Source organism: Peromyscus maniculatus, chromosome 15, assembly GCF_049852395.1.
Source record: "Peromyscus maniculatus bairdii isolate BWxNUB_F1_BW_parent chromosome 15, HU_Pman_BW_mat_3.1, whole genome shotgun sequence".
NCBI classification, from domain to species: Eukaryota; Metazoa; Chordata; class Mammalia; order Rodentia; family Cricetidae; genus Peromyscus; species Peromyscus maniculatus.
Genome location: NC_134866.1, coordinates 70,360,473 through 70,377,769, shown reverse-complemented (window position 1 = coordinate 70,377,769; position 17,297 = coordinate 70,360,473).

Sequence of the window (17,297 nt, the reverse complement as noted above, 5' to 3'; positions counted from 1 at the left end):
AGTAAAATAGACTCAGTCATTAAAAGTCTCCCAATCAAAAATAAAAGCCCAAGGCCAGATGGATTCAGTGCAGAATTCTACCTAACTTTCAAAAAGAATTAATGCCAATATTCCTTGTGGTGTTTGAATAGGAATGGCCCCCACAGACTCGTGTGTCTGAATCCTTGGTCCATAGCAAGTGGCACTATTAGGAGGTGTGGCCTTGTTGTTGTAGGTGTGGCTTTGATGGAGAAAATGTGTCACTGTGTTGGTGGGCTCTGAGGTATCAGAAGCTCAAGCCAATTCACTTCCTGCTGCCTGCTCATCTGAATGTAGAACTCTCAGCTCCTTCTCCAGCACCATGTCTGCCTGCATGCCCATCACAGTAATGACCTAAACATCTGAAACTGTAAGCCAGCCTCAATGAAATGTTTTCCTTTATAATAGTTGCTGTGGTCAAGGTGTCTCTTCACAGCAATAGAAACCCCAACTAAGACACTCCTCAAATTATTCTGTAAGATAAAAACAGAAGGAATATTGCCTAATTCTTTTATGAGGCCACAATTACTCTGATATCAAAAATCACATAAGGACCAAACAAAAAAGATTACAGACCAATTTTCCTTATGAGCATAGAAGCAAAATTCTCAATAAAATACTTGCAAACTGAATCCAAGAATACATCAAAAAGATCATCCATCATGACCAAGTAGGCTTTGTCCCAGAGATTCAGGGATGGTTCAACATACATATATTGGTAAATGCAATCCATCATATAAACAAACTGAAAGACAAAACCCACATGATCATCTCATTGGATGCAGAAAAGGCCTTTGACAAAAATCTAACATCCCTTCATAATAAAAGTCTTGGAGAGATTAGGAATATAGGGGTCATACCTCAGCATAATAAAGGATATTTGCAGCAAGGCCATAGAAAACATCAACTTAAATGGAGAGAAACTCAAAGTAATTCCACTAAAATCAGACACAAGACAAGGTTGTGCACTGTCTTCATACCTAAATACAGGACGTGAAGTCTTAGCTAGAGCAACAAGACAACTGAAGGAGATCAAGAGGATACAAGTAGGAAAGGAAGAAGTTAAAGTATCTTTGTTTGCAGATGACATGACAGTATACATAAATGACCCTAAAATTTTGCCAAGAAACTCCCATAGCTGATAAATACTTTCAGCAAAGTAGCTGGATACAAAATTAACTCACAAAAATCAGTAGCTTTCTTGTACATAAATGACAAACAGACTGAAAACAATATCAAGGAGACAATACTTTTACAATAGCTTCAAAAAACATAAAATCTTGGGATAACTCTAACCAAGCAAATGAAAGGCTTGTGTAATCAAAACTTTAAGACACCAAAAAAGACACTGAAGAAGATCTCAGAAGATGGAATATCTCCCATGTTCATGGATGAACATTAATTCATTGGTAGAATTAATATAATGGAAATGTCCATTCTACCAAAAGTAATCTACAGATTCAATGCAATCCTTATCAAAAGTCCAACGCAATTCCTCACATAAATTGAAAGGAAAAATTTCAGCTTCATATGGAAACATAAAAAGCCCAGGAGAGCTAAAACAATCCTGCATAATAAAAGAACTGCTGGGAATGTCATAACTGCTGATCTCAACTTGTACTATAGAGCTATAGTAATAAAAAACAGCATGGTATTGGCATTAAAAAAAGCATGTTGATCAATGGAATTTAATTTAAGACCCAGACATAATTCCTCATATCTATGGACATCTGATTTTTTTTTAAAGAAACCAGAAATACATAATGAACAAAGACAGCATCTTCAACAAATGGTGCTGGCCAAACAAGATGAATCCAAATAGATCTGTACTTATCATCCTGCACAAAACTCAACTCAGATGGACCAAGGACCTCAACATAAGGCCAGATACACTGAATCTAATAGAAGAGAAAACGAAAAATAATATTGAACTCATTAGCACAGGAAAAGATTTTCTACAGATAGTGTAGGCGCTTAGAACAGCAATTAATAAATGGGACCTCATGAAACTGAAAGCTTCTGTATGGCAAAGGATGCTGTCAGAAAAACCAACAGGCAACAGAATAGGAAAAAAAATTATCAACTCTACATCTGATGGTGGGCTAATATCTAAACTATATAAATAACTTTTAAAAACTGAACACCAAGAGAACAATAACCAATAAAATGAGGTACGGATCTAAACAGAGCGTTCCCAAAAGATGAAGCACAAATGGCCGAGAAACACTTGAAGAAAGGTGTTGAATCCATAGTCATCAGGGGAGTGAAAACCAAAACTACTTTGAGATGCCATCTTAAATCAGTCAGAATGGCCAAGAGAAATAAAACAGATAACGGCTCATGCTAGTGAGGATGTGAGGTAAGGGAGCACTCATCCATTGCTGGTGGGAGTGCGACTTGTACAGCCACTATGGTGATCAGTGTGGCAATTCCTTAGAAAGCTGGGAATAGGTCTACCTCAAGATTCAGCTCTGCTGCTCTTGGGCATATCATACACCCAAAGGATGCTTCATCCTACCACGTGGACACTATCTCAACCATGTTCATTGCTGTGCTATTCATAATATCCAGATTGAAACAGACTGGATGTCCATCAATGGATGGCACTGGCACTCACATGCACCTACTCACACATAGACACACACAGGAAAGGATATAAAGTATGACAAAGGCTGGCAGGGATCCTTACTCACTGTGTTGGGACCTGTAAACTAGTACAACCACTGTGGAAATCAGTAAGAAGTATCTCAAAACACTAAAAAGAGGAGGCTGGAGACATGGGTCAGCAGTTAGGAGCATGTGTTGCTCTGGCAGAGGGCCTGAGTTTAGTTCCCAGCACTCACATGGTGGCTCACAACCATCTATACCTCCAGTTTCCAATGTGATCTGAGACCGTCTTCTGGCCTCCTTAGGTACCAGGCATGAAGATGGTGCATCTACATACATGTAGCCCAAACACTCATCCACATAATATAAAAACAAATATTTTTTTAAAGCAGAAAACAAAACCACCTTATGAACCAACCATCCCACTCTTGGGCATTCACTCAAAGGAGTTTATATCATATGACAGAAATACCTGGACATCCATGTTCATTGCTGATCTATTCATGAAAGCAGGGAATGGTGTCAGCATAGACATCCATGAACTGATAAATGAGTAATGAAGATGTGGTCCATATACAAAATGGAATTATGAAATTTTCAGGAAAAATGGATGGAAGTGGGAAGTATTATATCAAGTGAGGGAGCCCAGGACCAGAAAAACAAATGTATATTTTCTCTCATATGTGGATCTTATCTTTTTTGGGGGCGGTTGCATTTTGATGAACTATTTTTATTGGAGTTTGCTCTTCAGTAGACAAAGATAATTTTACATTTTGTTTATTCTTCAAAATAGTCCGAGATATGAAAAATATTTTAGAAAAATAATCTGATTTCCTGATTCATCCCAAGTTGTTCAAAAAGTCATTAGTTGTAGAACTGTCCTAAATACTTTGCTAATCATCAGGTTATTGAAATATTTAAGGTTTGTCTATAAGAAAGTCAGCCGTCCCTCTTTCTAACAGTATCCCCTAAGCCAGCATACCTTCAATATGCACGTTTTGGGAAAGTTGTTTAAATAAATCTTCCGACCCGGGAGCAGGGAAGAGCCCCAGATTCTCTAGTCTAGTACTGGTCCCTGGTTACAGCTTATGTTGCTCTGTGAACTGTCTGAGAAGTCAGGTTTCATTTCAGTGATTCAGTGAACTGTTTCTTGCCCTTGAAACGACCTTTGTGAGTCTCATGAATTTTTCTGATTTTAAGTTTTGAAGCGACAATTCAAAGACAAAGAATTTTTAAATGAAATGAAGGAATTTCTTCCCACAGTGCAGTTTTGATTTTGGCTTGGACATTTGAAGAGCTTAGGGCCAGATTTCAGCATAAGCCACTTCCTCCAGATGCCCCAGTGTCAGAGGGCCACATTGCCATGGAACAGCAGAATCAGCAGAACTCATTCAAGATCACAGAGAGACTCAAGACATAGCATATCAATATGGCTGGTCACTAGTGACCACTTGTGTATCAGCTGTCCAAATATTAATTATATTGTTGACTTTTAAGGATCCTTATTATTGAGGCTTTCCCACTTGAAATTTCTTGATGAAGTCCTCTGCCTTTTCTAACTGCTAACTTGATTTGATTTTCAGACCATGGGCACACTTTGGCTTCAAGGTGATACTCCTGAGTGAAGTGTCCTTCAATGTAATTAAGATCTGATACTCCTTTCTGTGCAGGCCTTCTTATCTATGGTAAGGTCAGCCTTTCCTTTGCTGATGGTCACTGAAAGACCCTAACCCTTCAGGCTTATACCCCCAGGCTCCAGGAAATGAGAAACTAAAAATCTAGTTCCAAGGGCAAGCGGACTCAGCCATTATTCAACCACCCCTGTAACAATGTAAAAAGATTTCTGTTAAGAGATGTGCTCAACTGTGACTGGGATAGTTGCAAGTATTCCAGGAAGGACCACTGTGACCTTTGTGTAAACTCCACTCCCGCCCTGATATCCCCCCTTGAGGTTCCAGAAAGAATGTACATGCAGACGTTACTGTACCCACTCTGTGATCAGACCATGATCTTGTGAAATGAAATTGTATGGAAATTGTAATCTTATGGCTTTTGTGGGTTTTTCCTTTAAAAGCACCCATGTGGCTACAGTAAGATGCGACTCTTGCTCTCAGGACAAGAGTAGCCCGTCTGTACAGATGATTCAATAAAAACCTCGTGCTGATGCATCAACTGGACTGGAGTCTGGGTTCTTGGGGCGCCCACTTGAGACCCTAGATTTTGGGGTCTAACAGTCACCATGCAGGGATGTCTATGAAGTACTGCCTTTTATCTAGGCCCAAGGCCAAGCACTTCCAGCCAACATCTTCTTCTTAGGTTAGCCATTTGTGAAGTAAACGTTTGTCAAGTATCATTCCTGGCAGCTGAACTATGGTTGCAGTAGTCTTTTTTGAAGCAACTTCATCACTAAAAGTTCCTGAGGGTAGAAGGCAGACAAAACAAAACATCTTCATAATGATCCTTACTTTGGAATTCCAATGTTTAAATGTACATGTTTAAGTTGGAATGAGTACTCACAGAAGCCAGAAAGCAAGAAGGGATTCACAAGAAACATTGGGAGTGGGGGAGATAAAAACACGTGATTTGAAAAATCAGCCAGGAGTCGCTCAGCCTTTTCTAGGCCTGAGCTGGCAGAGGACACAGATGCCCCCACCCTTACCCCTGTCCCAGACTCCTGGGTCTCTGGGGAGCATAATCAACCAGGAGCCAGAGGCGTCAGGCAGTCAGGCACCATCATGCCAAGCAGGAGGTTTCTAGGCCCGGAAACTCGAGAGAAGAAAAGCAACAGCTCCATGCCATGCCTTGTGGCTAGGGCAGGCAGGACTCAACCAAACGCTACCTGTGACCCAACCAAGAGCCGTGGCACCAGGAAGTTGGGCACCATTATGGTGAGCGAGTACAGGGTGGAGAAATGGAAGGGAGAGACAGACAGACAGAAGGATACGTGGGCTGGGGAGAGAGGTGGCTCTGAAGAGGTGAGGGTGGTGAGGAAGAAGCTGATTGGAACAGCCTGCTAGCCACCTGAGAACGAGGTGACGACCAGGCTTGAGCTATTGCCAAGGGCCAGGACTTGGTCTGAGGCCGTGAAGCAGCTGAGGGGCCTGTGTTGATGTCTGTGGACCCTGTCGCCATTGAAGGCTATGCAGAGGCCGGTAGCCTGGGCCGCCACCTAGGGCCATGTCAATATCCAAGGGTCATGCTGCCTCAGGGGCCATGGTGACATCCTGACCCAGGCTGCTGCTGAGGATCTGGGTCCGTGGTCCTACCACAGCTGGGGTCTGTGTTGATGTCCTTGGCCCGTGATGCCGCCAAAGGTCACACAGATGCCCAGGGTCTAGGCCACAACCTGTGACAATGATGGGGTCTGAGGGCTGTGCTGCTGGCAGCAGCTTTGAGTGGCCAGGGCTGTCGTTCAGGCCAGGGCTGCTGCTGAGGATCTGCATGGTCTGGGTCCATGGCCCTGCAGCAGCCGGGGTCTGGGGTGATGTCCATGGCTCCTATCACCACTGAGGGCTCTGCAGATGCCCAGGGTCTGGTCGTCCACCTGAGACTATGCTGGTGCCCGAGGGCCACGCTGTTACTGGGACCATACTAATTAGGATGGCCTGTGCTGCCACCTGGGCCATGGTGACATCTGGGGACCAAGCTGCTGCCAAGGTCCATGTCTGGGTCTGTGGTCCTACTGCAGCTGGGGGTCTGTGATGACGTCTGTGGCCCATGTTAGCACAAGGGGTCATTAGAACCATGCTGTGCTGAGCCAGCTCTGGCCCTGCTTCCTGCTGGATACTGTAGCAGAAGAGCTGGGCCTGCCCCTCAGGGGAGAGCTGGGTCCCTACACCTGCATTCAGGAAAGATGGCCTCACCCACCCCTCACCACAGGCGTGCACCACACCTGGGCGGCACACTGGAGCTGACCCTGTTGTCAGCATGAAGGTGAGCCATCCCTGAGAGCAGCAGAGCTGACCCTGCCCACCCCTTGTCTGCCATCCAGTGACATAGATGAGGGAGGGGAAGATGTCCTTCCCTCTCTGCCCCTTACTACCTACGGCAGGTGAGAGACCTGGCCCCAGGGTCACACGAGTGAGAGAACTAGCCCTGCCCCTCACCAGCTGCAGCACACAGGAGAGCCGACGTTGCACACCCCCACCTCCCTGTATGCCCCCTACAGCAATAGGGATAAAGGGCCCTGCACCTTGCTTGGACAAAACAGTAGAGCCGGCCCTGGTGGTGTGAGTGTGGGTGAGCCAGACCCGGGGACCTAAGAACGGGAGAACTGGCCCTGCTCCTTGCTGCAGGCTGCCTTGGGTGAGCTAGCCAAGGCAGTGCTGGAGAGCTCCCTGGGGCGTAGTGATGACGATGAGGGAAAGAAGGTGACCGGCTGACCAACCCAGCTACCACCCAGGCCCAGAACCAGGGCTGTGAGCTGGCCCACCCCAACATCCACCTCATCTATGAACTGGTAGAGCAGGTAAACGGGATGGACCTACAGATTCAAAACAGCAGGATCTCCATGACACAGGACAACCACAGGATATCCAAGAGGAGCCCCAGTGAGAGCCCATTATTAGGGGTGTAGCAGAAGCCAGAGGCCTACAGCCAGACCAATGACTCAGGGCAATGAACACTTGCAAGTAAAGATGAATGGACTAAATGGTAGAGTGTGTGCCTCAACGGGCCACACTACCGCTTCCACAAGAGTCTCTCTTTCTTTGTTTGTTTTGTTTGCTTTTTTTGGTTTTTCTTTTAAGTTTGGGGGAATTGCAAGGGCAGAGGGCAGATGTGACAGGACAGGGAGATAAGTGGAATTAGAATGTATGATATGAAATCCACAGAGAATCGGTAAAAGTTAAAAAAATGTAATTTAAAAGTAGAGAAATACTAGGGGCAGAAAAGCATCAGCGAGGGTGGGGGTAGAGGGATGGGGGAAGGTGGAGGTTGAGGAAAAGTTCTATCAAAACCCAGGATGAGTGGGAAAAAAACCATGGGAAGTTGTCAAAACATGGTCCAGGCTATGCGAAGAGAATTCTGATTGCTTGTGAGAAAACTCTAAGAGAGCAGGTCAGGAGCCCTGTAACCTCGGCCCTCCAAGCACCAAGCGGAAAGTTGTTCTTCGACTGCTTTCGTGCTCCTCCCTGGTGCAGGAAATAGGATGGGTTTACTTTAGGCTGCCCATCCCCTTACTGCTGTTCAGATGATGTATCCAAGCACTGTCATCCCTGTGACTGTCCACAGCCTAAACTCACTTGAACACACCTTGCCCTTGAGTTGCAGGAATCCTAAATGGTCTTATAATAAAAACCCAGAGCCAGATATCAGGGTGCAAGCTGAAAGATCAGAAGTAGAGCAAGCCACCTCTTAACTCATCGACTCCTCGGCCTGAGAGAGGGACACCTGAGTTCCTGTCTTCTCCAGTCTTATATGCCTTTCTCCCCAGCCATACCACTTCCTGTCTCAACCTTCCTAGTGCTGGTATTAAAGGTATGTGCCACCACTGCCTGACTTCTGTGGCTAACTCTGTGGCTGGTTCTGTCCTCTGATCTCAGGCAAGCTTTATTTCTTAGATTATAAACAATATATCACCACACCCTTGTGACTGAACACAGCTTGAACTCAAGTGAACCTTGTTCATATGACCTTGCTTAACACCAGAATATAAATTGTCTGATGCTCTGAGTAAAGTTGGTTATTGCATGAGACTTTAGTCTGCCTCATGTTTAGGCTCCAATCTCCCAGGTTCATGCCATCAACTAGAATGGGAACCAAAAGCTATTTACTGTATACGACATTTATAAATTGAGAGTTAATGGAGGTATACTGTGTGAGTTCATAATGCTGCTCCCAGAAGCTGTAGGTTTTTAAACAAAATCCAAGTGCTGGGTATGAGGTATTCTTCTATGAGTTGTTCAACAGAAACTACCCAGTTGATCCCAAACCAACACATGGTGTTTCTATTGCTCTTGGTTACTCACCAAACTCCCCAGTAAAGTTCTACTTCTGCAGACACCATATACATCGGAAGCAGGACACAAAGAAATCATGCTGGAACTAAGCTTTTCACATCCTTTCTGTTGTCATCTGTAGTGACAGATAGTTCTATGCGAGCTGCGGGGGGAGAAAAGTCCATCCATGTTCTTTCTAAGCTGTGGCCCCTGCATGCTACAGTACCAGTCTGCCAGGAAAGATATGTTTACCGGCACAATAGTGGCAAGAATGTTCGGGGCTAACCAACCCCTTCCCAGCTTGGTTTAAGGTCCACTCCATGGAAAGAAATCCATGTCTGACACTGTAAACCTGGTCAGAAGCCCGTGGCTGAGGAGGTCGCAGGACATGGTACAAGTGCCATGTCTAGTCCAGACTGGTCCTTGAACTCTGACTAGTGGAAGCCAGGAAAAGAAGAAAGGACAGCTACACATGCAGAGAAGTTGGGGTGAGGTGAGGTGTGTGTAGTCCAATGGAGTGGAACACAGTGCCTCCACCACCTGGAACCTCAGTGTGTTGATTGTGTACAGCATGGGGGAGGGGCTGGCTACTCTCCCTCAGAGGTCTCTGTAGGTAAACATTCTCTGGCTATGAATATCTGGGAGGAGGAAGCTACAGTTGCTTGTTTTTGTCCACACTAATCATTGTCAGTAAACTCTTGTACTTGGACCAGAGAAAGAAGGCTTGGCCATGACAAGGACTAAGGCCCGGGACCCATGGGAAATTGCTATAAGAAAGCAGGCTGAGCCAGCCATGAAAAGTGGGCAAGTAATCAGTGATCCTCAATGGCAGGGATCCTCAACCTTCTTAATGCGGCCACCCTTTTAACACAGTTCCTTATGTTTGGTGACCTCCAAATATAAAATTATTTTTACTGCCAATTCATAACTGCAATTTTGCTACTGTTATGAACCATAACATGGATATTTTGGGGAGACAGAGGTTTGTCAAAGGGGTCCTGACCCCAGGTTGAGAACCACTGTTGTAGTCTCTGTTCCTGTTCCTGCCTCCAGGTTTCTACCCTGAGCTCCTGCCCAGGCTTCCTTCAGTGATGGACTTATACACTGGAAGATGAAATAAATCCTCCCCAAGCTGCTTTTGATCACAGTGTTTTATCACTACAACAGAAGCCCTAAGAGAACATGTATGAGCTGTCAAAAACAATTTTTAAAAAGATGCAGTTGTGGTATTTTAAAGGTAAGATTTAAGAAGAGAGTTTTAAAATTAGTTTTATGAAACAATCACATAGAAGTGCACTGAACTGATATAGGCACTTAGTTTTTTTTAGCTATACCAGATTCCTGATTCTCCAAAAATGTATTTGACCCATACAGTCTATATGTGCCTTCAATTTGTTGATTTTGAGGGAAGAAACGTCAAATATTGGCATCATCACAAAAAATCCTTGTTTGCACAAAACTCAGTATAAAGCAGTTTGCAAAGGTGTCAAGTAACGGAGACGGGTCAGACAAGCAGGGGGGTGGGGGGTGGGGGGTGTTTCCTAAAATGCAGACGCCGTCTTGCTGCCGACACAGACACACACACACAATGTGTGAAACTCGGAATGTGTGAGTGCTCTGCAGGGACGGCCTGAATTACCAGGAACGCATCAGGACTGACGAGGCACTAACTGCATTCAGGTGCACTCCAATCAGAGCTAGATTGCACCATTAAAATTAACGAGGCACAAGGAGACTTTAATGAATAAAAGAGGGCTGGTACCGAAGGGTTTTTTAAAATGCATTTTGTTCATTTGGCAACAAATTGGTTAGCAGTGCAATCAATGCTCTCTTTGGTAGACAGGTGAACAGTTTCAGTTCTTAAGATTTTGTTGAAGCAACACATACTTGAACTGTCCGCGGTGTATCTCTGTAAAGTTCACTTACATGGCCCGTCGAATTAGTTTAATGAAAACAGACACTAACTTATATGCATTTTGCTAATCTTTTTATTAAAAAAATAGAAATTAAATATTTAGCCATTCTCTCTCTGATCCAAATTTTCTCATTACATTGCTATGATGTTTTTCTCTCTTGAAGTTCATCAAAATTTTGAAGTAGAAACCCAGCCACCCTCAAGATATTCATCAGTATATTAACTTGGGAAGGAAATACAGTATTTGTCAGTTATTAGTATATACTTTCATGTTTGCCTGGAAAATAATAAAATAAAGGACATCCCCAGGAAAGTGCACGGCCAGACCTCTGGGATTACACAGTTCCAGTGCTGGATCCAGTTTTGACAAATTTAATGTTAGTTAAATCTTCCATCTCCTTAATTTCCTCAAATGAGTATTTCTGTTCATGGAACTAATATAAGGAGTCTTACCATTCATAATTTAGGAAGTTCTAGAACACAAGATGCTCAATAAACAGTGGGTATTATAAGTATTAAAAATGCCCTGTTTTGTAAGAGCACATTCCACATTCACACTGATGGGTATTGTGATAGGAAAGAAATTATATACAAATAGAACTTAATTCATAAATTTAAGAATAGATTTTTAAATAGTAAATAAAATAAAGATGCAAAAATGGGTTTCATGGCAATCATCATTTTTAAAAAAGCCTTTAAAAGGTAAAATGTCAGGTATAAAATACACATAACAACAAATTACCACTTCAGCCATTTTGTACATGTAGTTCAGTGTCACTGAGCACATCTACATTCGTATCATCACCACTATTTATGTATCTATCTATCTATCTATCTATCTATCTATTTATTTATTTTGAGACAGGATTTGTCTGTGTAGCTTTGGAGCCCATCCTGGATCTCGCTTTGTAGACCAGGCTGGCCTCGAACTCACAGAGATCCACCTGGCTCTGCCTCCAGAGTGCTGGGATTAAAGGCGTGCCGCCGCCGCCGCCGCCGCCGCCGCCGCCGCCGCCGCCACCACCACCACCACCACCACCATCGCCCGGCCATCACTGCTATCTTAACGGTCAGTCTTAAAAACGAATATCCACCACAGGAAAAACAGCAACACATACAGATTGGACACTGTGCCCTTGGGCCCGATCTTAACAAGGTCCTCCATCTGGTTTGCTCCCCTTGGGGCACACTGTCCGGAGAACGAAAGCAGCGCACGCGCATGCACGTATACACACACACACACACACACACACACACACACACACACACACACACACACACAGTGTACACGGTGTAGCTTTTGTCCTGCCGTGACGCCTGCTGCTGGCCTCCCCGTTGAGCTGCCACGGGCACACTTGTGCAGGTCGTCACATTGCCCCACCTCATTTCTCCTCACAGGCCCATCAGCGTCTGTGTCAGCCTTTTCCACTAGACCACAGGTTCCTCTGGGGCCTTCTTCACACATCTCACCATCACACCTCCAGAATGAATCCAAACACAACTTTGTACATTTTCCTGGCCCATAAGTGTTTCTTAAAATAGCTATGAGACTTCTTTTCCCATACTCATTTTGTTATGCAGGAGTTTTTCGAAGACTATGTTTATTCTACTTTACAATCCTCTTAAATTATTTCATCATCAATCATAATCTGATGTTTTTAACCAGAGTTTTAGATTAGGGAGGCTATTTCTTAGTTCCTAAATTTGTACTAAACATTCTGGCCACTTGGTGTTCAATTAGACTCCTTATAACGTAGCAGCACAATCTCTCTCTCTCTCTCTCTCTCTCTCTCTCTCTCTCTCTCTCTCTCTCTGTGTGTGTGTGTGTGTGTGTGTGCGTAGCTTGCTGGGAAGGATAGAGACACTGGGTACTTACCTTTTGAAATGGGCTCTGCCTTGGTATTTCCCTAATCTCTCTCTCCCTAGCTGCTGCAACATACTATATTTAGATATATTTCAAGACCTTCCAAGAATAATCAATGTATGTGAAATCTATACCATCACTGGTTCTTTCATTAGTTGTAGTCTTATTTGTGGTTTGTGAGTCTGCATAGCTTACCTTCCCAGGCTGCTGGCTGCTTAGAGTCAAGGACTCTTACTGTCTAGTCTTCACAGACTAAGAAGGTGCTGGAAAACAGTAGACATCAACAGTGCCTTTTCTTGATGGAATCCCATTATTCCCTGTGAGTGGATAGCTCATACCAGTATCGTTTCCTTAGACATGGGAGAAGGGGAAGTACTCACTTCAGATAATGCAAGCGACTTTGCCAATCCTGCCGCTTCCTTGAGATGGAGGTGTAAGCACACTCCTCTGGTGCACTTGACATGCTCACTTCTGTGGATTGTGATTAGGGACTTGAGTTTGAGAGAGGCCAGGAGAGGCTGAGAGCACAGTCAGAAGAACTCATCATTTTTGCAATTAGTGCTCTGATCCTATTAGCTGTCATTTTGAAGCAGAGGATGTGAAAAAGGGTTAGACATTTTCTGGGGGCAGCACAACTGCATCCACTCCCATGTACTGCTGAGCGACTTTAAACAACTCTCACTAACAGGTTTCTCTTTGCAGACACTTCAGATACCCTGCCCCTCACTTCTGAAATTCAGAAGCGATGCTTAAGACTTGTTACTGAGGAAGAAGACCAACAATGCAGGTGAAAATCAGGACCATATGGTGCATGTCAGGTCATAAAATTCTGATTCTAGCATTGCGTCTTAGAGTAGTCACTTTTCTGAGATTTATGGATCTGTGAAACAGGGAGATGGGCTAGTAAACGTATATAGGTTTATGTGTGTGTTTTATCACAAATTCTCATGTTCTGTGTCAGAGCCCCATGGCTTAAGACTCTTAAAATGATTCTAAATTTAACACATACTCATTGAATAATGTTTATAAAATGGTGTATGAAGAAACTCCTAATCGTATTATCTACAAGTCTTACTGCAAGGATTCTAAAACAGCTTTAAAAAGCATTGGCAGATTTTTAAGAAAGGGGTCGCTCAGGCAGCCTGGTCTACAAAGTGATTTCCAGTACAACCAGGGCTGTTACACAGAGAAATCCTGTCTTGAAAAACCAAAACAAACAAATGAACAAACAAATAAATAAGAAGAAAATAAGAGAGGCCGGGTACAGCACCACTGGCCTACATCTCCCCTCTGCTTCAAACAAAGGAGCTAGTAACTCATTTCCATCTCCTGCGGCTCTATTTTTCTGTACACTGTTTCTTTCTTTCTTTTAATGTCCAGAGGGTGCTGATCACCAAATTAGGCACTTTTTCATTTCATACGAAACCTTCTCAGTTTTACATGGTCTACCGTAAAATCTAGAACGACAGCCCACAGTTTTACAATCCTGCCATGCTTTGAATCTGGAACAACCCCCACAGGGCTGCCAGTGTTGTCTGGGGAGGCTGTGGAATATTTGAGAGGTGGGACCTAGCTGGGGCCCACTTTTGAAGTTTGTACCCAGCCCAGGGCTCTTCTCCCTTTCCTGTTTCCCATCTGCTCTCACTCAGCTTTCTGCCAGGCACTCCTGCCACAGACTGAGCTGTTCACAATGCTTTCCTGACACAATGGTCTGAAACAAAAACCAAACAAAATTTTCCTCCTCTCAGGGACTTGAAAGTAACCAATACTAAAGTACTTAAACCTTAAGCGATAAAAATTGAACACTTCAACTTGACAAAATGTGCTTCCAGATCTCCTCTCCGTGGTCAATACCCCGTCTGTATTCCACATGACCCTTGAGCAAAGCTGGCCTCCTTGAAGCTGCTCCCCGAGAAAGTCAGTGCCTCCAGTCAGGGCCTTGAAGACTCCTGGTCCCGTGGTACTCCCTGGTCCCTTTCATGAGGCTGGCCAAGCACCTGTCCCTCAGAGACGATTTGGACAGGAATGGGTGTATAAAATGTTAGTGGGGCTGGATCTAATTCCACATGCGATGGAAGAAGCAAACTGGTCATCTACTCTGCCTTCCACTCAGTACAACCATGAAACATAACACAGGGATCAGCTAGTGCTCACAAACACAAAAACTGTAGCAGCAAAACTGGGGGCGCAGAATTCCCAGGACCCCTGAACCAGTAAATAAGCAATTACTGCCCTCTGCTACGCCCTCACTGGACGCACGACTGCCTGGGCACAGAGAGAAAACTCCAGAACGCGTCTCTTCCGGGGGGCATGGGAAAGTCTAAGACCACAGTCAGTGCCCTATTTTTCATTCGTTCTCTCCCTCTCTTTTCTGTTCACTCTCGTTCTCCGCTTCTGTTTCTCTGCGTGTCTCTGTGTCTCTCTGACACTGAAGGATGTAAACTGTAGGAAACTGCCTTGGAGGACTTTGGGTGTTACAGCTGTTCGTGATCACGCATGCTCCTGTAAGTAATCTTAATAAGGCCGCTTACCTCTCCAGCTAGCCTCGACACAATCTTTAAGTCTGCCCGCTCCTTCTGTGTTTGGGGTAAATACATGATTCTTATACATTCCCCCCAGAAGAAGCATGTAATGAAACTTTAAAGTATGGCTAAAGCATATTACCAGAAGCTTGCGATGGGTGTCCTTATCAATTGATCTTTCTTAATACTCTAAGACAGGCTCTCTTGCTGAGCTTGGAGCTCACTAGCTGAGAAAGGCTGGTTGTCCAGAAGACTCAGAAATCTGCCTGCCTCTGCCTCCTTGGCACTGGGATTATAGCAGCCCACCACCATACTTGGCCTTCTACATGGATTCTTGGGATAGAAATTAACATCCTTAGGCTTATGTGGACAGTAATTTTATTAACTAAGCCACCTCTCCAGCCCTAAACTTATGTTTTGTTTTGAAGAAAATCTCACCTATGGCTGCTTGGCAACAACCCAAGTTTGTCAATCTAGTCTTCGGGAAGGATGAGGACCTGCTGCTCTTGTGCATTGCTTCTGAGTGAGGAAACTGGCGCAAGCTCTAGAACGACTAATTGGTATCTACCAAAATGGGAATGCATATTCTTCTCTGGGTTTTTCGATCAAATACGGGGAGGATCGTGCATGCTGGGCAAGTGCTCCACAACTCAGCCACACAGTGAGCCCTTGGTTCTTTTACATAAGAATAGGGCTGGGAAGATGGCATTAGGACCTGAGTTTCCATCCCTGGAACTTACATAAAAATCTCTATACTGAGACTGACCATCTTACCATCCATTCACAGCATTTTAAATAAAAAAATAAAAATTTTGCTTAAATTATTTATAGCAATTGTTTAGTTCCTTGAGCATTGATGTAAAATGTTATTTAAAGACCTAGTCTGATAATTCCAGCATCTAGGTCATTTTAGAGCTGTGATGGTTAATCTTGGTGTTTTTTTTGTTTGTTTGTTTGTTTGTTTTTGGGGGGGGCTGGATTGAGAGATGCTGAGGGGCTAATAAAACACATGTCCAGTTGGATCGATGAGGTATTTCCAGAGGACCAAAGGTGGGGGACACCTGAGGGGAAAAGACCCACTCTGATGCAGGGAGCACCACTCAATAGGCTGGGGGTACAGATGAAGAAAGTGGGGGAAAGCTGGTCAGCTCTGTTTGCTCCCCCTTCTTGACTGAATGCATCACTGCTGTTATCACCGTGGATGCAGACTCCCCCTCTTCACCCCTTCACAGCCGTGAGTCTCTGGGAAGCTTCTAGACTTCAGCATTGGACTATGCCCATCATTGCCAAGTCACCCCCATTATGAGGCTTCTGGCTTCTTGGAGTGAACAACTATTTGGCTCAAATACTACCAGGCTCTGTGGTTCCCCCAACACATCAAGTTTGAACCAACATCCAATCATACAAGCCAATTCAAAGAATCCCCCATATAATTTTCTCTTTTGGGTCTATCCCTCTAGAGACCTAGATAATAAAGGTGGCATTTCTTTTGGTGGGGTGTTGTTTGTTTCTGATAATGTTTTTACAATTTCTAGTTCTTTATTTATCAAATTATTTTAGATTTTTATCCTGAAAATGATGGATGTTATTTTGTACATACTTCAAGTTCTGTTTTATTCTTAGAGAAAAAAACAAATAAGCCAACCATGATGTGTTTAGACTTGAACTGTCAACTTCGTCTCACATTTTGTGGGTAGCAATTCCAATCTCAGTTCATTTTTAAGATTCGAGTTTGTCATGCGCATGGTGTTTTGGGGGCTAGTCCTGGAGTCCCACGTGGGTAAACACACACACACACACACACACACACACACACACACACACACACAGAGCAGCAGCAGCAGGACGCCTTTTCGTACACAGTTCCCACCTTCTACAATTCGCCCAGATATGGCTGTTGGATGCTGCTTTGGTTGGATTTTAGACTGTACAATGGTGAATTGGATGCTGCTTTAGTTGGATTTCAGACTGCACAATGGTGAATCTGACTCTATTATGGGTTTAGCCACTCCTGCTCTGCCACCTAGGAGTGCAGTCCACTCCTGATGCAAACGTCCCTTCCCCAAACAAGTATTAAAGGGGACATTCGGTCATGTACTTCTTTATGTTCTGACTCCCCTCTACAACTATTTATTAATTTTTTCTGAATCTCACAGTAGCTTTTAGTGTCTTTGTTTACAGGTATCAGGATGAGAAATGATTTGTAGAGTTTATATCATCATATAAACTCCTTTTGTTTGACCCATAAACATATACTGTCCGTGCTAAAAATTACATTAATGTAATGAAAAGAGTATGTGGCAGTGGCTAGTTTCTTAAACTGGGTAATATTTAAAAAGGTGTTTTGTATGTTTATATACTTCATATGTTACATACTTTGCATGTTACTTTTTTTTCTTTTCTTTTCTTTTTTCTTTTTTTTTTTTTTTTTT